Here is a 23,816-nt window from a genome sequence, read left to right as displayed (position 1 = left end):
TGTTATGCTCAGCTACAATCATTCTAAAGTTATCCAGTTTCTCTAGCAGTAAATAGTGGACGTTAAAAATTTGAAAAATGAAAACAACGTGCAAAACATAATTACTTGGACATGTATACAAATGGTCCCTCCCTCCCTTGTTAGAAGTGTACTTTCAATGATAGTTCCTTCCCTCCACCATGTAAATATTCTTATTGCTGAGTCATATCCCAGGCACAGTGAAGAACAATAAGAGCATAATGTGTGTGTGTGTGTGTGTGTGTGCATTTAAAAAATGTTATTCTTCAAGACAAAGTCATATAATTTTTAAATTTGTATACTGCCCTGGGATCTGTGGATGAAGGGTGGTATACAAAATTAATAAATTCTCAAATCCAGCAAAAGTTTAACATCAGCCTCCCCCCATTCCAGATGTTTTGGACCACAACCCTCATCATCCCTACCAGTTGAAGTCCAAGATATATGGAGGGCATCAGGTTGCGGGGGGGGGACTGGCTTACCTGCAGACATGGTAAGGCAATGATTGCAAGCAAAATATGCTGCTCTTTTCAAAGTAGGAGATTTGCTTTCATCCATTAGTTTTATTTATTTATGCTTAAGATTGATAGATGCATTTCTTCGTAGCCCACAAGGTCCCACTATCTGCACTTAAGAGGTTCTTGGGTAGCAGAAGGGTTTGAAAGGATGTCTTCTCTTGAGCCTGATGAGCCAGTGTTTGGGGCTCAATTTTCATATATTAAAAGCAGTTTCATATTTTCAAATTGTCAACATCAGCACTAGATTCTTATATGTGAACCCGTCAACTGAAAATTATTTTTGCTTGCTAGAAAGGGGAGATTCTGACCCAGAATTACCAGACTCTTGGCATAAGGTTTGACCAAAAATGATTACTTCCAGAAGTGCAACAAACCCAGTTCCAAATACTAACCCTCTCCCTGTTTAGCACAGGGCTATATATTCTTTCTTTAGCAAGCCTATCAACTACGCCATCACTTTCACAGTTTGAAAGAAATGCATTTTGGTTGGGGTAGGAGAAACTATTTCACCTATTCACACAACAGTTTAATCTCTAATACCTCAAAATCTATGAAACAATGAATGCATAAAAGAAGAAGAAAAATCAGATTTGCAATCCTGAGATTAAATCACCAGTCTGTATGAATATAGTGGCACACATATAACTGGAGAAAATACCTGATGGGTGTAAATCTACATATTCCCATTAGGTGTCATTAATGTGGTTATAAATGATTTTGATGCCCAGATCTCAGTTTTTAATGGGGGCTTTTTTAGAACACAAAACACACATGGCTTGGGATAGTTCCAGCTGGAAAGCTAAATGCATTTGATAGCTGTAGCCAGCATGAATTCAATTTGGTCAATGCCAGATGAGAATTCATCATCCAAAGTAACAGTGAAACATTCAGGACAAATTGCTTCTGGTCTTTCTTTCCCCTTGGATTAGAAATTCAGCTTCTGCAACTGGGAAAGATGAGATACCGTATCTACCACTGCCAAAGAAGGGACACTATAAAGCTATGATAAAGGGGATGAGGCATAACAATATATTTCACCCATGTGTGTGCATGGGTAGCCTCTTAATGTTTAAACTGCAGAAGGTTCCCAAAATTTGCAGTGGAGGTAAGCTGTAGAAAATTGTTTGTATGCGTCATTCCCAACTGGCTGAGATGGGAGAATCAACACTGCATCTTGGAATTGCATGTCCTGGAATTATATAACATGCTCTACTTTGCACATTCCTACTGCATTTATGACAGAGAAGCAATGTTGTAACACTCACCCCTAGAGCAAGAAATAATTGGGTGGATGATAGCCCCCAGTGTGGAAGATCCTGCCAGCAGAGCCCTATACATGCCTACACAGAAGCAAGTCCCATTACGTTCAAGGGAACTAACTCCCAGATAAATAGGTACAGTAGTACCTCGGGTTACAGATGCTTCAGGTTTACAGACGCTTCAGGTTACAGACTCCGCTAACCCAAAAATAGTACCTCGGGTTAAGAACTTTGCTTCAAGGTTTAGAACAGAAATTGTGTGGCGGCAGCAGGAGGCCCCATTAGCTAAAATGGTGCCTCAGGTTAAGAACAGTTTCAGGTTAAGAACGGACCTCCGGAACAAATTAAGTTCTTAACCTGAGATACCACTATATAGAGTCAAAGCCGGAAAAGCAAGGTCTTCTGCATGACAGGGGTTTCCCCACATGAGCCATAACATTTAAATGCTGCTTACTAAAGATCTAGCTGGCTACAGAGGTGAAATGCAGATATATAAATACTGCCCTCCCAGTCCAGTAAATTAGAATGCAAACAGTTTAGCTCTGTTCAGCAGAGATGTTCATCAATGTAAGTTAAATTCAGCTGGCAAGGAAGATTGCTCAGGCCATTGTCCAGCATCAACACCAGAAGAAATTAATTACAGTAGAATGAATTCACTTCAGCTCCATCAATTTATGTCAGTAATGATATTTCAAGACTCTGTCAAAGGATGTCAGCTGAGCCCTAAGGCTCGGGTTCAACAATGCGGCTAAGAATTTGTCTGGGCAACCAAGCTCCACAATCAGCAGCTCCATGCTATAAGATGGCGGCCAGACTGTATGGCCAATTCAGATGGGACAGAAGAGGAATGGGATGGTGAATGCCCGCAATTTGTTGACTCAGAAGAAGGCTATATATGGAGTTTGGGGGTGGGTAATGGCATGTCAGAGAGAATGATCTAGCTAGGCACACGCTAACTTTGATTTGCTTTATGCAGTAGGGGCATTCAACCATTCAGTACAGTCTGATGTGGTGCAGTCCAACCACAGATACATCACATGAAGCTGCTGTGGTTGTGTTTTTTCTCTCTTGCTAAGCTCCCACTTCCCTATTGTGAAACGGAAAATGTTGCCATGCAATTTAGTACATGCTTAAATTATTTCCTAAGTGCATACAGTATATGCTGGCTGCTCCAGGGGTAGCCAACAGGGTGCCCTCCAATGTCATTGGACTACAGCTCCCACTTGCTAACCATTAAGGCATTGATTTTTGCACCATTAAAGCATCCCCACCCACCCTTCTTCCTTATGGTGTCACCTGCAGAAAGCCGCTTTAACCTGCCCCAACCCAAAGATTGAATTGCCTTCCTCTGTTTTTTGTCACACAGAAAAGGTAAAAAGGTAAAGGATCCTTGGACAGTTAAGTCCAATTAAAGGCGACTAGGGGGTTGTGATGCTCATCTCACTTCAGGCTGAGGGAGCCGGCGTTTGTCCACAGACAGCTTTCCGGGTCATGTGGCCAGCATGGCTAAACTGCTTCTGGCACAACGGAACACCGTGACAGAAACCAGAGTGCACGGAAATGCCATTTACCTTCCTGCTGCAGCGGTACCTATTTATCTACTTGCAGTGGTGTGCTTCCGAACCTCTAGGTTGGCAGGAGCAGGGACCGAGCAACGGGAGCTCACCCCTTTGCAGGGATTCAAACCACTGACCTTCTGATCAGCAAGCTCAAGAGCTTCAGTGGTTTAGACCACAGTGCCACCAGGGGCAGTCACACAGCCAGGTGTAGCCAACCTGACACCTTCTGTGCTATGCTATGCTAACAGGAGTTGAGAACCAGCATGACATAATGGACCCTGGAGCCCAATCCCAGCTCAGCCATGAAGCTCATTGGATGACCTTCAGCCAGTCACCTTCTCTCAGCCTACCCTACCCCACAGGGTTGTTGTGATGGTAAAATGGAGGGCAGGGAGAACCATGTATGCCACCTTCAGCTCCTTGGAGGAAAGGTGGGTGAGAAACTGAATAGTAATAAATTATGAGAACTTCTCGTTGGCACCCTATTGACCAGGCTTCCTCCAACTCAGCCCTCCAGATGTTTTGAGACTACATTTCCCATCATCCCTGATCACTGGTCGTGCTAGCTAGGGATCATGGGAGTTGTAGGCCAAAAACATCTGGAGGGCCGAGTTGGAGGAAGCCTGCTATTGGCTATCATGACATGAGTCTCACAAAGCAGCACAAGTTTTTATTTTTGATTTGAGGATATTTATTATGATTTTTGATGTGGCCAGTTCACCCCTTGCTAGTTTATCTTGGCACTGGAAGTAGGTCTGAGAACTGAAATGACCAACAGGCAAAACACTATACTACATGTGGGACACAATCTAAACAGTCTATGAGAAGCTAAAAATTGCTATTCCTAGATTGGAAAAATGGTTCAAATGTCAGATGGTTCCCTGCCTGGTATTATTTTCAGTTCCCAACCCAATCCACCTACAGTGGCAAAAGAATATCACAGAGGAAAAGCATAAAGTGGATGGGCAGCTGAGAGCAAGGCATAAATGTAATATAAAAAAACATATACAGTACTATATTCAAATATGCATTTGCTCATACCAAAACATAAAGGGAGCAGGAAATGTGAATGAACAGAAGATCAGGCCAGAGGTCCATCTGGTCCAGCACATTGCTTTCACAGTGGCCAACCAGATGCCCATAGCAAGCAGAACCTAAGCATAACATCACTCTCCCTATCTGTGAATAATATTTAAAGACATACAACTGCTCAAAGAAAACAGGAAACCCAAAGCAACACTGCATCCCGTTCACCGAGCCCTAAGACTTTCTTGCAATGCTGCTGCATCAGACAGGGAAGAGGCGTCATTGCAAATTAAAAAGGCATATCAATCATTTATTCTTCTTCCCCACTGCAGCACTGGAGTAAGAAAAGAGACTCCTAGCCAGCAACGGGCAGGAAAAACACTCTGCTGTGGGAGTGTGGTCCATATGCATGTGTGTGTGTGTTGGGGGTGCATGCATGTGAGTGCGCATTGACCACACCTACTTCAGTTCATCACTGGCATATAACCCTCTGAGGGGTAGCCAATGCTCAGGGCAAAAAAGTAAGCTGCTCCAAGATATAAAACTAAACATTAAATCCTTGCCATAAATCCTTGAGTGAGTGAGAAACTTGGGTGTTAGGAATGGGCAAAACCATTGCCTGAGTCAGTTTACAACCAGCCTGGACTAAACAAATCAATGTTCTGACTCAGGAGAAGGTAGTTCTGAAGGGTTAATAATAATAATAATAATAATAATAATAATTTATACCTCACCCATCTGGGTGGGTTTCCCCAGCCACTCTGGGTGGCTTACCGCATATAAAAAAATTGGAAAACATCAGACATTAAAAATTTCCCAATACAGAGCTGCCTTCAGATGTCTTCTAAAAGTCAGATAGTTGTTTATTTCCTTGACATCTGATGGGAGGGCATTCCACAGGGTGGGCACCACTACCGAGAAGGCCCTCTGTAGTGGCGCTACAAATTTATTACACAAATTTAATAAACAACAACAACAATAATAATCTTGACACACGTGGGCATGCATTACTCGTTCTTTGGGATACCCTCTCTGACAGCTCTTTGGAACCAAAGGCCCAAAGTCATCTCAGTTGTTGCAGTCTGGAAATATCCTCCTGGCTGATTTGCACTCTTTGCAAAAGCAGCAGCCATCAGCTCCATCCAATTCCCGCTGCCTGCAACATTTGGCAATCAAACAAGCCATTGTGGAATTATGCATTGGCAGGTCCTAATGGAAAGATTTTGTTCAGGTTGTTCCCTAAGAGATGGTCTCCACTTCTGCTTGTGTTGGCTTGTTTGCTTCCAGGTCTGCATTGCTGGTTGGTTGGTGCACCCTCTGTCTCTGTTCCACATGCCAGCCACTGCAAGGTGACGCTGTCAGTTCTTTTAGGGTCCATCTTCTCATTTGTTTGATATCCAGGCACCTGGAAGTCATACATGGAGAACCTTCCTGGATCTGGCTGTTGCAAGAAAGGCATTCTGCCCATGCTTAGAAACGCTGTTATTGCTTCATAGGGATATAAGAAGATTCCTGCTCCCTCAATGACCTGTCATCATGTTCTTATGGGGGACCAACCAGATGCCTATGGGAAGATCTCAAGCAGCATCTGTGCTTCAGAAGCAGCAAGACCATGATGGGCTTGGCATCGAAATCAGGTTCTGGGGTTACAGCCTACCCCACATCCCTCCCAATCGGTCCTCTTCTGATCTACCAGCTGCAATCTCCACACTCCCACCTCGTTTCTTCTTCCTACTGCGAGGCACGATTGCTCGGTCTTGGCTCCTCGCGGTTCCTCGAGATTATTCTGGGTTCCCATTCTCTGAGTCACGAGGCACCCGAAGGACATTGCTGCTGCTTAACGTCGTGAGCCCGAGGAAGACACACTTTGCTCGCCTTGTCTGCTGCGACAGCATCCTTCAAACCACCCCCCTCTTCCCCTCCCTGTTTTGTCCAGATGGACCTGACCAGCCCACACCTTAAAACAAAACAACAACAACAAAAACACGAGAACAACAATCTCATGGAGGGATTAATTTGTTTAACAAATCGATTAAGGGAAAGGTGTATCAGTCGTGTTTAGATTGTCACGTGGTAAGTCTCGCTCTCTTCTGTTTTGCTGCGTAGAGATCTGCTAGGAGAGCTGGCCTTGGGCGGCCGTCGCCAGCTAGATTAATAATAACCCCACTTGATTCTTATCACCAAGACCAGGAACCGAGCGGAAAACAAGCTCTGCTCAGTAGAGCCCCTGCGATTTGGACCTGAAAGCTTTTTAGACAACCGAATGGTGGGGTGGGGTGGGGGGTGGGAGACAAGAAGAAGTCACCGCACCTCACCACTCCCAGCTAAGTAGCCTCTTTTCGATGTGGGCACCCCTTGATTCAACGTGCTTCCTCCACGCCAGCAGTTAATGCAGCAGATGGACGCAGAGGCCAGGAAACGTGACAGTGGGAAGCAAACGTCGAGCTGGGCGCATCAAATCTGGTCCTTGCTGCCTGATCTCCGGGAGTTTTCTCAATCAGCCCTCTTAATCCGTCAGCTGAGCTGAACTGACGCGTCTCTCTCTCTTTCCACCCTGCAGCCATGAATGGGCGCCACCTGAGATCTCGCCCCGCATCACTTATCCAGAGACGCTGCTAAGATGGAAACAAAGCCTCATGGTCCCCTGGTTTTCCTATCAGTCTCAGACGCAAGGATTTTTTTTTCCGCCCCCGCCCCCTGTAACACTGCAGGCTTCCTCCCCGCCCGCTCGCTTTCTTCTTCTTCACCCCTTCGCCTGCGATGAAGAAGAAAACCACCGGGAATCGTTTTTACTGGTGATTTCGCACGTAAGAGCTTTCCTCTGACGCAAACATGTGAAGCGCTCTGTGGCCCGGAGCTCCGAGGAAGCGCAAAGCTGTATTTGTGAATACCTTGCTCCCCCCACACTTAAGTAAACAATCTCCCTTGAAGCTTCCTTGCTTAGGGGCCCCCGGTCCGCTGTCCTTTTCTCTCCTCTCAATGCAACCCCTCCCCCATGACAGGAAGAAGCGTCGACAGTTCTGAACCCCGCATGTTCTATGTGGGCCAGGAATGTTGCTTTAGACATTCCAGCAAATCGGTTACATAAGATACACGCACAGTTAAGGGAAGCTCTGCGGTGCACACGAGACCAGAGTCCTCTTCGCTCGGTTCCCCTCCCCTCCGGTCGAGGGCTTGGGAGTGGGTTGGCCAGTTGTTCTTGTTTTTTATTTAAAAAAAACCCACATCCAGCACCGATCTCCCTACTGCATCCCAGAGGCTCTGGCCCCATTGCTTCCCATAGCCTCGTAGGAATGGCCCTCCGACGTGTACTAGCAAGGAAAAGATGAATGAAGGTGCCCAACCCAGTCTATGGGAAAATTACAGGGCGCCCGGCTCACGAGTGGTTTGTTTTCAAACCCAATGGAAGTTTAGCAATTTGGCCATTGCAAACGTCGTCATTAAAGTGATGAAATGGGCAGGGTGGGTGGAGAGAGAGGGAGAGACATAAAAAATACCCGATTTTTTTTTTTAACTTATTGAAAACAGAGCACACAACGTGACAAGCAAACAATACAAACTTTAATATTGGAAAGTGAAGGCACCAAAAGCTATCTTACGCCCCTTCCCCCACCGCCTTCCCCTCCCCCGTCACCTTTTAGAATTTATCTGCTTAAACACAGGCTTTCCTCGCAGGAAAACGAGGATCCACGGGGGGGGGGGTTGGGTGGGCGAATAGCCGAGGTTTCGCAGCTCTGGACTCTGCAATACGGAGGTTAGGAAAGTCTTTTTGCTTTTTGCCTTTCCTAAGTGGCGATGAATGCGGATATTCTGAGATGGAGAAACAGCGTGATCTCGGGTGATGGCGTGTAAACAGAGGCACCGCTGGGCGGTGGGGGGAGGGGGGGTAAAGCATTGTTGACAAAAAGACGCAAAGGAGAAGCTGGAAACTTGGAACTAGATCGGCGTAGCCTTTTAAAGATTTTAATGTGCCTCTACACGCGCACATACAATCTGTCTGACATATTTAAGTTTGGTTTCAGTCCCCTGCCTTCTAACCCCCCCCCCCCCTCACTTCACGTTATCATTTTGCAGTTATTTGCAAGTCGGGGTCTCTGCAACCAGGCGAGAGCTGTCCAAGGTGCTGACCACGACCCTACGGTCTCCATGCAGGAGATTAGCTGTCCGAGGTGCTGAATCGAAGCCCACTGCTGCAGTGAAGCTTTTCGCTGCGCAAGCTGCCCTGATGGATTTCTACCGCCGCTGCGACGCAGTCCGCAGCCGTAGCCGCTATCCAGGGTGCTGAACCTCTATCTGCCATTGAAGGCTGTCGGCCAATGTGGAGGGCGGGGAGGCGGGGGGGGGGGGCAAAACAACCGAAAAGAAAATCCCAACCTCCGCCCGATATCGTATCCCACCTCGACACTCCAGCGCCAGATACACAGACGAGAGCCATGCACGACAACGCGGGAGAGAGAGGTTGGTTGTTCCCAGACAGGAAAACAACCACCATCTCTTAAAAGAAGAAACGATATAGGTTTAAGTATTCTCTCCCTAACCCGTCCCCTCACGCACAAAGAGTTAAGGCTGCAGGAAAACTCTTAAAACGCACAGCAACATAAAATAATAAGAATAATAAAATCGGCCATGTGAAATAGGGTTTCATTTCTTCTCCTTTCCTCTTCTTTGCTCAGTCAGAAAACAACAACATGGTTGGTGAGATTACAGCTCTCCCAGCAATATATTTCCTCCACCCCTTTGCAAGCGGGGGAAGCGGGGGGAGAAAAGGCTTCCTTTGAGGCTTTTATCCGGTGCTTCTCTTACCTTGGCTGCAGAAGAGCTCTGTCCGGTTGCCTCCGACGAAGGTTGTGAGACTGGGGTGCACTGCTGCAGTCGGGAAGTAAGCACAGCCGCTGCTGACCTCCCCGAGTCTCCTTCTTCAATGGAATGGGAGCTGTGCCCTCATCAAAGATGGCCGTCGTTTCCAACGTCAGCAGCTTTTAATAGACATCTATTGAGGGGAGGAGGAGAGGGAAAGGAGGGCTCGCGCGGGTGGGGGCGAGGGGAACTGGAGAGGCAGGCTGGCGTCTGTGGGAGCTTGACTCATCAGAAGCTGCTGCTGTTGCTGCACTGTACCGCAATCCTTTGCATTTTCCTCCACCGGTTATTAAAAGTGATAAATCTGTTTTAAAATTATTTAAAGGAGACACGACGGGGCGTGACCTTTCCTAGTGCATACCGTAGCCTGAAGATATCTTGTTCACCTTTGCAGGGCATTTGCTAGCTGAAGCTTTGGTTGGGGGCGGGGAGGGAGAGCAATAATGCGGTAATGATTTGTTTTCGCCAAAGGGGTGGTCCGAAAAGGGTATCCCTCTGAAGTCTCCAGTACTCCATATATGGCCCGTCGACGTGGGCTTCTATTTTTATGTAAGATTTCTCTCTCCTTCTCTGTGTTGTTTTCTGTGCCCCCAGCAAGCAAGCCAACTTTGCATAGGGGCTTTAATTATGCCAATCTGTCTGGTTGGGACCCTCCTCCTTAGCAAAGGGGACGCAAACAAAATCGCCTTGTTGTTTTGTTTTTACATTCCTGTCGACAGCTTTACACTGTAGAGTAGCTGTTAAAACCTCAAAAGTTATTTTTTATATTTACAGTGTATAAAAACTCTTAGTCTAAAGAACAGCAGTACACGGATGGAATGAATCCAAATTTCTCAGATCGTATCTATTTTGCTCATTTTAAAAGCTTAAGCTAAACTCTGAGAAGGCTTTCTTGCTCTTATCTGCCCAAATGCCACATTCTATTTAATCCATATCTAATGACATACATAAGTATTACTCCTAGATTATTAAGACAAGCATCAATCACACCATTGCATGCTTACTTCAGTCTAGCAGAATCCTAATGAAACTAAGCTTCGTTATGTGTTGAGACTGAAATGTATCTTTCCCCACTAAAAAAACATTTCTGGCTGGATTCATGGAGCCCTCCAGGAGAGAGATCAAATACCGTGCAAAATTTAAAAGTCTGCCTGTCAAGCACTGAGCTTGTGTGGAACATGGAGAAAAGCAGAAATACAGATTATTTGGCCCCCTTTGAGCATTGCTGATTCTCCTTCACCCCTCCCTCCCCACCAAAACCTTGATAGTTAATTGTGCACTGAAAACCCAGGAAAGGATAGCTCTCCCACCCAAAAACAAACAAAAAAACCCCTCATTTAAATACAGGTGTTCTAAAACGAGGAAAAGGAGGTCTGTGACAAGGAAAGGAAGAACAAGTAATAAAGAAGACTCTTCAACAGTCTGTGTGATCTGTACTGCTGCTCCAACAAGAGCCTGATTTTGCCAGGTTTTCCGGCTTACGTTGGCTGTGAGAATAGTCCTTCCTTCTTTTGATTGCAGCAGCACAACTCCCATTGAATGAAATGAGATAGGAAGACACTTTTGGAACAAGTTAAACATAACTTAGGCCCCCTAACTTCACCTCCCAAAAGATACGTATTTTTAAGGACAGCCCATGAAAATCTTTTTTTTTAGGTGCTGTCTTTGGAGATCTTTGAGGCAATTGTGCAATAATCCAAAGCACAAGGCCACACTTGTGAACCATAGTGTAAAGGCCACATGGAGCAAGGGGGTGTGTGGTTGCGCATGGCTCCATAGTACAGTATCATGCCACTCACGCTACTGAAAGATTTGCAAACACAGTCGATGCAAAGGGCATGTGCTGCATGCCAGTTCTGCATTGTCCAGGGGAAAGCATTAGCGAACCATATTATGACATCATATGGTTTTATGACCAGTGTATTGTAGTGGTTACAGTAGGGGGCTAGGAGCTGGTAGACCAGGGTTCAAATCCCCACTAGGCCATGAAATTCACTGGGTGGCTTTGGGCCAGTTACAGTCTCCACCCCCATTGTTCAGACCCGACACTGAGGTCCAGCTCTGAGGGCCTTCTGACAGTTCCCTCACTGTGAGAAGTGAAGCTACAGGAAACCAGAGAGACGGCCTTCTTGGTAGTGGCGCCCACCCTGTGGAATGTCTTCCCATCAGATGTCAAGGAAATAAACAACTATCTGACTTTCAGAAGACATCTGAAGGCAGCCCTTTTTAGGAACGTTTTTAATGTTTGATGTTTTATCATGTTTTTAATATTCTGTTGGGAGCTGCCCAGAGTGGCTGGGGAAATAAACTATTATTATTATTATTATTATTATTATTATTATTATTATTATTATCTCTCAGCCTACCCTATTTCAAAGATGAAATGGGAAGGACCACATATACCATCTTGATCATCTCCAGGGTATTTTTTAGCAGAAGAGCAAGATATACGGTAAGTAAATTATTATATCATTATTTATATAAGATGTGCTGAGGTTCCTGCCTAACTCCACTTCCCCCATTCCCCACAGACACATTGACCCATGTACTGAAGTCCACCTGATTACTTGCGCTGTGGTGTTGTGGTTCTTTTGCACCACATCTCCATTTGAAGGAAATGTTATTAAATGTATCATTCCATCTGGCTCTCGATTTGATTGCTAGTTGTTGTTTTTTCAAAAAAAAAAAAAAAAAAAAAAGGCTGAGGATGCCTAACAGATGTGTGGGGGTGGCCCTGAAGCTGAGTCTGGGAGGGGAATGTCGGCCGCGTTACCAGGCAACAGAGACAAGTTTCCTGGTCTTGTGGGAGATTACATCATGAAGGATGTGGGGAAGAAACAGGAAATGGACCTTGCCTGGTAAGGAAGTGGGTTTTGGTGGGCGTTGGCAACACCAAGCATTTAAGGGCTAGAGGCAGCCAGGTCAAGTAAGGTTTCCTTTAGAGTAGAAATGACAAGTGAAGGGAACAAATGTTCAAAAGGTTTTTGCATGCATTCCACTAGTTGTGCTCTGTGCATGTTACAGCTCCAAGAAAGCCAGGTTCATGCCACATGAGGCAATGTGGTGTAGTGGTTAAGAGTGTTGAACTAGGAGCTGGGAGACCAGGGGTCATTGGGTGACCTTGGAGCACTCAGTGTTTCTTAGCCTAACCTGTCTCACAGGGTTGTTGTGAAGATGAATTGGGAAGGGGGAAAACCACGTGTGGTGCTATTTGAGCTCCTTGGAGGAACGGTGGGATATAAATCTAATGAATAAATAAATAACCCAAGTGCCTAGCATTTGAGCCAGGAAAAAAAAAGAAAGAAAGCCACGAGCTATTTTTGTCCGAGATTTGTCTTTCAAATCCTTGTACACCTGACATTTCATCACAAGCCATTTCTATCCTGTAGTTTCTTGATACAGGTAAGTAGCCGTGTTAGTCTGCCATAGTCAAAACAAAATAAAAAAAACCTTCCAGGAGCACCTTAGAGACCAACTAAGTTTGTTATTGGTATGAGATTTCGTGTGCATACACACTTGAGAAATAGTATATGAAGTGTTTCCCCTCAAACCAGCTTCCATCAGATTTAAAAATGTAAGCCATGTTCATTTTGCAGTTAAACTGAGGTGTGTACATTTGAGATGGCCATTGCACATGCATGGATGACAGTGCATGAACAGATGACACCTTAATGATTAAGAGTTCTGGGGTGGGAGGTTAAAGGGGCAGGGAAACAAAACCATCCATTCCCTAGATGCCAAGATCCAAGTTTGGAGCAATTTGAAAGCCCTTGCAGAGCTAGCCTGAGGCGTGGGAGTCTTGTTAGAATAAAATTATAAATTCAAATCAAAAAGCAGATGGCAGGACCCCCTATCCTGCCCCAGCCACCTTAGCCCTCCAAATGTACTTGGCTGTTGCCCTCTGTGTGGGAAAGTACTCTTTGGTGAAAGAACCCCAGCAGAGATTTAAAGTCACAGAATGTGCAGCAAAGTACAGTGTGGAAATATAAGCTGTTAGACCATTAAAATATGCCCTTCCAAGTTCTTTCCAAAGTTTCCCACTTCCTCCAGCATAGGAAAAGACTACACATTTGGTAAGCTTAAAAATGCTTGACTTACAAACTCTTCAAAGGTCTGATTCTTGTGTTTTTTCATACATCAGTCAGAAATGTTGCACAGGAAGTAAAACTTAGCTTAGTTACTAAGTGGGGGAAATTCCTCAATTATTGATATAAGAACTCAAGAGTGGCTTGTGAGAGTCATGCGGTTGAGCTAGAGCAATCAGCTCAAACCTCTTTGCACACTGAGCTTCTCAGCTAGACAGTGGTGAAGCCTAGCAAAACAGCTTACTCTATGGTATTAACTCGTCCATGCATCAATTAGACTTAAGCATATTGGTTATATGAGGCTGTTTATCCCACAGCATTTTAAGATGCTAATGTGTGCATGGCCTTACAATTCCTTCTGAGTGCTGCTGCCATCTTCTACACATCAGAATACAGATTATTTCTAATATATTCAAACTAAATACTCTGGTGGCACTGCAATAATCTCAAAAATCTCCAGCCATGTCTGGATGCGTTTCTAAAAAGGCACTGGGAAAGAGATTCAGCCTACTGAAATAAGTAGAAATTAATGTGGCACATAGGGACACGGGTGATGCTGTGGGTTAAACCACAGAGCCTAGGACTTGCCAATCAGAAGGTCGGCCATTCGAATTCTCATGATGGGGTGAGCTCCCGCTGCTTGGTCCCTGCTCTTGCCAACCTAGCAGTTCGAAAGGACATCAAAGTGCAAGTAGATGAATAGGTACCACTCCAGCGGGAAGGTAAATGGTGTTTCCGTGCACTGCTCTTGTTCGCCAGAAGCAGCTTAGTCATGCTGGCCACATGACCTGGAAGCTGTACGCTGGCTCAATCAGGCAATAAAGTGAGATGAGTGCCGCAACCCCAGAGTTGGTCATGACTGGACCTAATGGTCAGGGGTCCCTTTAACCTTTACCTTTAATGTGGCACATCATATTCAAGCTGGATTTGAAAACATGCTCTTCTTAGGGCATGAGAGGAAGGGAGTATGACGTACTATCACGGACAGCCTTCAACTAAGTAATTGTGCTTGTGCAAGGATTAGCACTTGTGCAACAGGACTTTACCCTTCTCCTACCCCTGTAAATGTCATGTACCCGCTCCCCACAAAGATATTGCAAGCATCCCTGTGGGAAGGCAAATGTTTTCCTGTTAATATATGTTGATCGGTGCCCTAGGATACTTGTTGTTATTTTTTGTTAAATTCCAGCGTAGCCTGTCCTTACTGGAAATACTTCGTAAGTCATCTCACTTTCAGTTCTGGTGTCTATTTCCACTATGTGAAATTGGAATATTCCTCACTGGCATCATAGAAGCTGAGCTGGTGGATAAAAGAGGCCAAAACCCAAGAGGACTGCACACAGCTGGATTTCTGATATCCACCAAAATAATACTCTTTCCATCCTTATGTCACAGAAGGACTGTAGCTGGGGAAAGGCAATGGCTCAGTTGTAGAGTCTTGGTCTTGGATGCAGAAAGTTCAATCTCCAGCATTTCCAGGCAAAGATGGGATGGTCCCCTACCTGAAACCCGGGAGAACTGCTGCCAGGCAAAGTAGACAGAACTGAACTAAGTTTCACATAGTGGACCAGTGGTTTAGTACCAGGCAGCTTCCCAGGTTCCAGAAAGCTACTTCTGAAAATGAGAGCAGTTTGAAACGCAGCACAAGGGAGGGAAGGATGGGCAGGTGGTCAAAGAAAAACAATCATGACTCCCCCTGAGTCCACACAAATACCTAGTAACAGCTGTGGGAGCTGCCAGGGTTACAGCCATAAAGATCATAAAGTACTCTGTTTCATTAAATAAGGGAAACACGGCTGGTATGAATTTGTGCTACAGCAAAATCAGGTGGTACAGTGGTACCTCGGGTTAAGTACTTCATTCTGGAGGTCCGTTCTTAACCTGAAACTGTTCTTAACCTGAAGCACCACTTTAGCTAATGGGGCCTCCTGCTGCTGCCACGCTGCCGGAGCACGATTTCTGTTCTCATCCTGAAGCAAAGTTCTTAACCTGAAGCACTATTTCTGGGTTAGCAGAGTCTGTAACCTGAAGCGTATATAACCTGAAGCGCATGTAACCCGAGGTACCACTGTAGTGACATATAACAACACGGTTGCCTGGCTCTGTTGTGTGGAGTGGCCCCTAGAATCAAGGGGAATAAGCTTGAACTTTTCTTGGATTTAAGTGAAGAGAAGTGCAGGGCTAAAATGCACGCCTGACGTTGTCAGCAGGCAACAGGGCGAACTGCCATAGCCCCAAAAGGTGGCTTCTTCTTATGGACTTCCAATTAGTAGGACCACATTTTGGATGGGATCCATTTTGTTTCGCTGAAAAAATAAAATAAAATAAAATAATGGGGAAAAATCAGCTTACCAACTGCTGTGCATATGTTCAGTTATGAAATCACTACTCCCTTATAAGGGAATAGCTCTGAAAACAAAGCAGGAGAAGAAGGCTGTGATTTGATTTCGTAGAGTTGCAGTTTTCCTGTTATTTCTGATCATATCTTCTACAGATTGTACTTGTCAGGGACTGGGCAGAGGAGGAATGGTGGAGACTGCCTCCCCAGCCTGACCCTTCCAGAGAATAAGAAGACAGTTCAGAATTACAACAGAGGTTTGAGGGAGGTCACGGCTCAGAGGAAGATGAGGGGGACAGCTGGGGAATAATGGGAGAGGAGGAGGAGGAAGAGGAGGAAGAGGAAGAGGAAGAGGAAGAGGAAGAGGAAGAGGAAGAGGAAGAAGAAGCAATACCAGGGGAGTGACAGCTGAAGGACTCAGTGTCTTTAGAAAGCATCCCAGAACACGGTGGGCCTTGAAAGTAGGAGAGCAAAGAGGTCAAAGGCAGAGGGCACTTTTCAGCACCTGTAGTGATGAAGCTATGGTTTTCCCAGTAGTATGGGAGTGAGAGCTGGACCATAAAGAAGGCTGATTGCCGAAGAATTGGTGCTTTTGAATTATGGTGCTGGAGGAGACTCTTGGTCCCATGGACTGCAAGAAGATCAAACCTCTCCATTCTGAAGGAAATCAGCCCTGAGTGTTCACTGGAAGGACAGATCCTGAAGCTGAGGCTCCAGTATTTTGGCCACCTCATGAGAAGAGAAGACTCCCTGGAAAAGACCCTGATGCTGACAAAGTTTGAGGGCACAAGGAGAAGGGGATGACAGAGGATGAGATGGTTGGACAGTGTTCTCGAAGCAATGAACATGAGTTTGACCAAACTGCGGGAGGCAGTGGAAGACAGGAGTGCCTGGCGTGCTCTGGTCCATGGGGTCACGAAGAGTCGGACACGACTAAATGACTAAAAAGCAACAGTGATGACTCATGAGGAAATGGGAGACACAGAGGGGGTGGAGATTCACTCGGGGCAATGCTATTATTCCAAGAGGCTGCATTCCAAGCCTCTTTCTGTAAATGTTGAATAAAAGCAGACGGTAAGGACTTTTCCTTTTCTTTTTTATATATATATATAAATTTTTATTAAGTTTTTCTTTAACAAATAATTTTGACAACCATGTTTACCAATTTACAGTTTTTGAACTTCCACCAGTACCTCCTTCAATCATCCATTTTTCATATCTTTACACATTTTCTATGTAGTATTGCCGATTTGATAATAACCTTCCATCTCAGTTTCTTTCTTACAATATACCTTGGTTTATCACAAAGCCTCTTTAAAACCCACTAGCGTTGTCTGTTTGTCACATACAGTTTTCAGATATTCTGTAAACTTTCCCCAGTCCTCAATGAATTTGTGATCTTTCTGATATCTAATTTTTCCAGTCATTTTATCCAATTCTGCATAATCCATAAGTTTCATTCTCCACTCAGTCAAGGTCGGTAGTTCCTCTTGCTTCCATTTTTGGGCCATTAGTATTCTTGCCGCTGTAACTGCATATTGAAACAGTTTATAATCACATCTTTTTATCTCTCTTCCTGTTATTCCTAACAAAAAGGCTTCTGGTTTTTTAACAAACGTATATTTAAACATCTTTTTCAATTTGTTGTATATCATTTCCCAGAAACCCTTTACCTTCTTACATTCCCACCACATATGAAAAAATGAACCTTCTTTTTCTTTACATTTCCAACACTTATTACATGTTTTATACATTTTTGCTAACTTTACGGGTGTAATATACCATCTGTAAACCATTTTCATAATATTTTCTGCCGTACATGCAGTGAATTTCATATTATCATTCCATACCTTTTACCTTTTCCTTTTCTTATCTGTTCCTGGCAACCTGCCGTGGGGGTTGGTTCCTCTTCCACCTGACAGTACTGTACACCCCAATCTCTGAGTGGTGAGAGATTCCACAAAGGCCTGTGCCCAACCAGGGTTTGGTTTCCTTGAAATGAAGGCCAACGGAGACTGTGATGTATTTAGCATATCCGGTTTTATTTACACATATATTCAACCTTGACATAGGATGGAAGCAGCAGAGTTAAAAGGGCTTCTTTGCGGCACTGAGAAGATAGCCGGGTAGGTGCCTCTGGAGAGAATGTTACAAAGCTGACACCATCACCAAGAAGGCCCTGCCTCTGGAAAACCACCTGTCTTATTTCAGATGGTGAAGGCGCCTACAGGAAGCCCTGTGTTGAAGATCTTGTATGGCCAGTGTTAACGGAATTTTTGGAAAGGTTGGGGGGTTGCCCCTACAGCGGACATCATACACCCCTCCGACTCCTGCAAATGTCCCCACAAAACACTTCATCATACGGTATTTCCCCCTATCTCTATTCAAAGGGCCTCTGCTGCACATCATCAAATGTAACATTTCACTGACAAATGTATCTATGTACTGGCTCACTGGGAAAACTTTAGGAAAGTCATATAAAAATCGCTCCAGTATCGGATCTGTGCCATTCCAACTTTGTTCTGCTCAGGAAAGGAATGGCTACCAAAGGGGGAGTCTGGGATGTGGGCAGCCATAATTCCTCAAGCCTGATACCACATAGTCAGCAGTCTTTTGCATGGGAGATACTCACTGGCATCCTGGCCCTGAGTGCCAGACAGGTAGCCACTCCAGAGACAATAGTAAAACCCAACCTCAGTTGATTAGGATCTTGGTCAAGACAAAGGGGTGTGATTAACTTGACTGGGAGGACAGGAACATGTACATACATACCTTTGTTTTACTTAATGGGTGTGAAGTGGAGGTCAAGGGAGGGATGGGAGCAAACCTGATGCTCAGGTTTCTGCCAGAAGGCCCCTCCCAGATTATGACATAGTTGTGATGTATATATGATGTATGTGTGATGCTTCACTAAGGGTGTTGTGGGTAAAAAGGGAAAGTTATTTTTAAAAGGGAGCCATCCTTTGTTCGGAGCTTCTTCCTGCTTCTTCCTTGTGGTGGGTAGAAGTCCTCTTGCAACAGTTATTTTAATAAAAACCAGGCCTACAGGCTGCTGTTTTGCTCCTATATTCCTGGCTGGCATCTTTGTTTGGCAGCCCAAGTGAGCCCAAGGATTTTCCTATAACACCAGATATATATAGATCCAGGCGATCTTTCAAGTAAGCTGCTCCTAGGCTGTGAAGGTGTTAAAGGTCAGAACCAGTACTTAAAACAGGGCCTGGAATGAAGCACAGTTTCACTGAAATAACTCATGGAATTAAAGAATATGCACAGATCCCGAGAGGGACATTTTAACCATGCAGTGAAGGGCACTGTGGTTTTTTGTATGTGTGGTTTTTTTTATAGGCTAAAGGTTTCAGAGATACAGATCAAAAAACAAATCAGCAGCCATTTGATAAAAACAATATCTCCTTGCAGCTCTGTAACCAATAATGCCTTCTGCTTGCTTCCATTTCACATTCTGTTTCTCTAAAATAGCACTGCATTGCAGCACTGAAACCTTCACAGAAACTCTACAAACGATGGGAGATTTTCAGCTCTTTAGGAAAACTGGACTCTGACATTTTTTTGCTTCTCTTTGGAAGCTTTTTATACTATGGCTGCCGAGGCTCTTTAAAAGCACCATCCTGTACATATCTGCTCAAAAGTAAGTCCCACTAGGGCTTGCTTCCAGGTAAATTTTGTATAGACTTGCAGGCTTGCAGTACAATCCTATGCATGTCTCCTGAGATGTAGGTCCTACTGAGTTTAGTGGGACTTGTTCCCAGAGAAGTGAGTATAGAATTACTGCCTAAAGGGTTTAAAGCTCTTGAATAACACAAAATAGTCTCTCTCTCTCTCTCTCTCTCTCTCTCTCTCTCTCTCTCTCTCACACACACACACACACACACACACACACCATAGCTGTCAACTTACAGATTTGAAAATAAGGGACCAGCAGCCTCAAAAATAAGGGATCAGCAGCCAAAATAAGGGATCAACAATTACTTTGATAAAATACATATTTTGTTGCGTGCAAATGGCTTTAGATACCTATTAGGTCAATAAATTACCATATAGCATATATTCAACACAAAAAGCAACAATTTGTTGTTGACAAAGGACAGCTGGACATAGAATGGGCCCCATTACCTTCAGTTCCTTATTTAAGCGACATCATCAATAAGGGACAGCAGCGGGACATGGCGCTGGGATAAGGGACTGTCCCGCCAAATAAGGGATGCTTGACAGCTATGACACACACACTTTAACCCCCCAACCCCCCCTGAATTTAAGGAGCTCACAGGATGGACTATGCATCATCTGTGTCCCCACAATAGGCAGAGTACCTGTTTCATGCAACGCCATATAAACACATGTACACAGTGTAGTTTATGAGCATTTAAGTATCGATGGAGAAACAACCATTCAATTGCACTCAAGGCCAGACATGCAAGGGAGTTATAAGTACAATGGGAGACTATTGGGCTCATATCCCTTAAAAATACCTGTTTTGGAAAAGCTTTCCCGCAACATGAATGCTCCTTTCACAGGCCTTTGATATAAACAAACAAACAAACAAACAAACAAATATCAATGAACTGAAAATTTTAAAAGGTGCAGTCCTATACATGACTGCTCAAAACCAGAAGGCTTGCTCCTTTGCAAGTGTGTATAGAATTGCAGAAAAAACCATTTACTATGGAAAAAACCACACAATTGTTATGGCGATTTAATTAACATGACAGCAAATTGTACTCTCCAGGTTTGCTATTATAATGCTTCTCATTAATATCCCTATGGCACAATGGCATCTGGTTCCTAGGCAGTTGCTTTGGATGCTGAGTAGCACTGCTGCAAATATTACCCTGCTGAACTCCCTGAATTTGGGAATTCTGAATGTCTAGAACACTTTCCCAGAGTGGCATTGACAATGTCAAAACCTGCCGCTTCTCCAGAAAGCCTCTCCCTTAAAGCCTATCATTACATTACAAAGGTGTTGGTTTTTTTAAAAGAACAACTTAAATGACAGGACATTGATCAAAACCAGGAAACATCTACCCTTGACATGAGATGATTTTTGAAGCCTTTATTTAGCCCTGCCTTTTGAATTTATATTGCCTTGATATTCCTCTCAGATATAAGAAAAGCGATGCTGCTGTCTGTCCGACTACTTAAAATTCTGGGTAACACTCTGCGACTCAGCAAACAGAAAAGAATAATATTTTTGGAGTCGGGAACCCACAAGACCTAAACAGCTGTGAATATGAGTTATTACCTAAGTGTGGACTCAGGTTAGGAAAGGGAACGAGGGAAGCTCTCTGCTTCTTATTTTAAAATAAAAAAAGAAAGGACAACCAAGGGGCTGGGACGCTTTTCATATGATGAAAAGATTAAGCTCTGTGCTTTTTAGTTAATAATTGGGACGCAGGTGGCGCTGTGGTCTAAACCACAGAGCCTAGGGCTTGCCGATCAGAAGGTCGGCGGTTTGAATCCCCGCGACAGGGTGAACTCCCGTTGCTTGGTCCCTGCTCCTGCCAACCTAGCAGGTTTTTTAAAAATGATATTTTATTAAGTTTTACAGAAGATTAACAATCAACAAAAATCTCAAAGAAAAAACAACAAACAACAAACATCAAAAATACAGACAAAACAGAAAGAAAAAAACATAAAAAAGAAAATTTAGCATATAAAAAGAAAAACTCTTTTTCAATTTAATAACCTTCCAACCTAGCAGTTTGAAAGTACACCAGTGCAAGCAGATAAATAGGTACTGCTCCGACCGGAAGGTAAACGGCGTATCTGTGCACTGCTCTGGTTTGCCAGAAGCAGCTTAGTCATGCTGGCCACATGACCCGGAAAAACTGTCTGTGGTCAAACGTCGGCTCCCTCGGCCAGTAAAGCGAGATGAGCGCCACAACCCCAGAGCCGTCCACGACCGTACTTAACGGTCGGGGTCCCTTTATCTTTACCTTTTTAGTTGATATAAATAGTATATATAAATTTTTGTTTTACATTTTAGAAAATTCACTTAAAGAACCTTAAACTATCAATGACCTCCCTTTCTCTCTTTCTGTGGTTCATTTTGCACAACATAAATCCCTGCATATTTTATATAAACTATTCAGTATTCCATGATTACATCCATCAAAACTTATTTACACTGTTGAATTTATCTTAATGCTGCCCACGTTTTCAAATATACACAATTTCCCTCCATATATTCAACAAACATTTTCCAATCTTCTTTAAATGTATATTCTTCTTGTTCTCTTATTCTATATGTTAGATCTGCAAGCTGCATATATTCTATCAGTTTATGTTGCCATTCTTCTTTAGTTGGGACTTCTCTCGTTTTCCATTTTTGGGCTAATGGCTTAAGATGACTCTCAAAGGGGCTTGACTGCTTCATTGCAACAATCTGCCTTTAAAACTAAATAGAACTTCCATTTGCACAGGGAATTTATCTCAGAATACCAGCAGGGAAAGGTTGCTGTGCTCAGGCCTTGCTCATGGGATTTTTCCAGAAGCTTCTGGTTGTTGGCTGCTGCTGGAAACTAGACTAGATGACCGCTTGTTTGCATCCAGCAGAGTTCTTCTCATTCTTCTTAGAAAGAGGGCATGAAGTATGAATCTGAAATCAGGGGAAGGGATTATCAAGCCAATTATCCTGACTCAAATGTGCTTGTACAAGCTTTATGTTCCCTTCATTTGGATTTTGTCCAAAATTCTCAGTGTCAGATGCTGTTGGCTCCGAAGCCTTTATAAGGAACAGGGAAAGACTGTCTTAAACTCTTTTAAGGCTTCAAGATGATCTGCGAGGTTTTCGATTTGCGGTTGGGATGTGGGGATTTTGTGTTGCTTTTGCTACTTATATGTTGCGAGATTACTTGAAAACAACGTCTAAGTGAATACTAAATACAAATCTTATACTAATCAGCACATATCTCAAGTACTTATATCTCATATGCATACACTAATTAGGTTTCGTATTATAGTAAATTACATTTTAAATAAATAAATACACTTGTGCCCCCCATTATAAGTGTGAGCCACCGAGCCCATATTGAAGAGTGCTGATACTTGCCCCTGAGTTACAGAGCTTCAACTTAAAGCTGGCCATTTAGTGTCACTGGTCCCATACTGTGAAACACTCTTTGAAAATTGTTACCGTATTTTTTTGCTCCATAAGACTCACTTTTACCTTCCTAAAAAGTAAGGGGAAATGTGTGTGCATCTTATGGAGCAAATGCAGGCTGTGCAGCTATCCCAGAAGCCAGAACAGCAAGAGGGATTGCTGCTTTCACTCCGCAGTGATCCCTCTTGTTGTTCTGGCTTCTGAGATTCAGATTTTTTTTTCTTGTTTTCCTCCTCCAAAAACTAGGGGCGTCTTATGGTCTGGTGCGTCTTATAGAGCGAAAAATATGGTAATTCCAGTAGGGATTTGGCAGGTGTTCTCACCTTTGACTTTCAGTTCTCTCTTGAATACCTTTTAATGCTTATTATTGATGTTTATTTTTGATTAGCCAGTCACTTTAATGTTTATCTGGTTTTGCGTGTGTGTAATTTTAAGAATGGTGCTTTATTTATTGATTTCATTCAGAGCCCTACTTTTTCTCCACGGAGCTCCTTGTGGCTTATCTGGTTCTTCCCCCTCTCCAGTTAATCTCCAAAACAACTCTTTGAGGTAGGTTAGGCTGAGAGTGCGTGGCTGGCACCCAAGGTCAGGAGAGAGACAGCCATAAATCACACAGAGTAAGTGAAGTTAACTCTTTCTTAGAAGAACCAAGGTCTTCTGCTCAGGAGTTCCAGGCCTAATGAGCACAAACTCTTCTCAGTAGATCTTTCCCCTATGAGGCAGTTGTGGTGGTTGAAGGTCCCCACCTTCCTGCAGCTGTCTAATCTTCCTCCGACCCCGGGTCCTTCCCAAGCGATTGGAGATTATGCCTGTGTGCCTGTCTTTGTTCCTCCCGCTTCATACCTCTCTTGGTCCTGGAAGACAAGTGGGGAAGGGAGCTTGTCAGGCAGGAAGGGGAAGACAGGCTGGCTTCTACATCAGCCTGACTCCTGTCTGCCTCTTGGCCTCCCTCCTTCCCTGCTTCAGCTTCTGCCTCTGATTCTAGACTTCTCTCTGCCACAGATTCCCCCAGCTCACATCTATATGAAACTACTGGGTG

The 23,816-nt window shown here is 44.1% G+C and overlaps 2 protein-coding genes across 3 annotated transcripts in view; both read right to left on the bottom strand.

The window, feature by feature from the left end:
- SNAP25 (synaptosome associated protein 25) overlaps nt 1-9,333 on the bottom strand; it is a 74,166-nt gene extending 64,833 nt beyond the window's left edge. Inside the window, exon 1 of one of the 2 annotated variants that reach the window (XM_083730875.1) lies at nt 9,184-9,333. The gene's annotated coding sequence lies outside the window, so the exon portion shown is untranslated. The remainder of the gene's footprint in view (nt 1-9,183) is intronic. The other variant, XM_083730874.1, reaches the window with a different exon arrangement.
- The window catches only part of PLCB4 (phospholipase C beta 4), a 665,275-nt gene that overhangs the window by 99,009 nt on the left and 542,450 nt on the right, over nt 1-23,816 (bottom strand). The window lies entirely within an intron of this gene.

Source organism: Podarcis gaigeae (genome assembly GCF_964106915.1).
Source record: "Podarcis gaigeae genome assembly, chromosome: 3".
Lineage (NCBI taxonomy): Eukaryota > Metazoa > Chordata > Lepidosauria > Squamata > Lacertidae > Podarcis > Podarcis gaigeae.
Note: the sequence above shows the minus strand (reverse complement) of the source record. Positions and strands in the feature narration are given on the sequence as shown.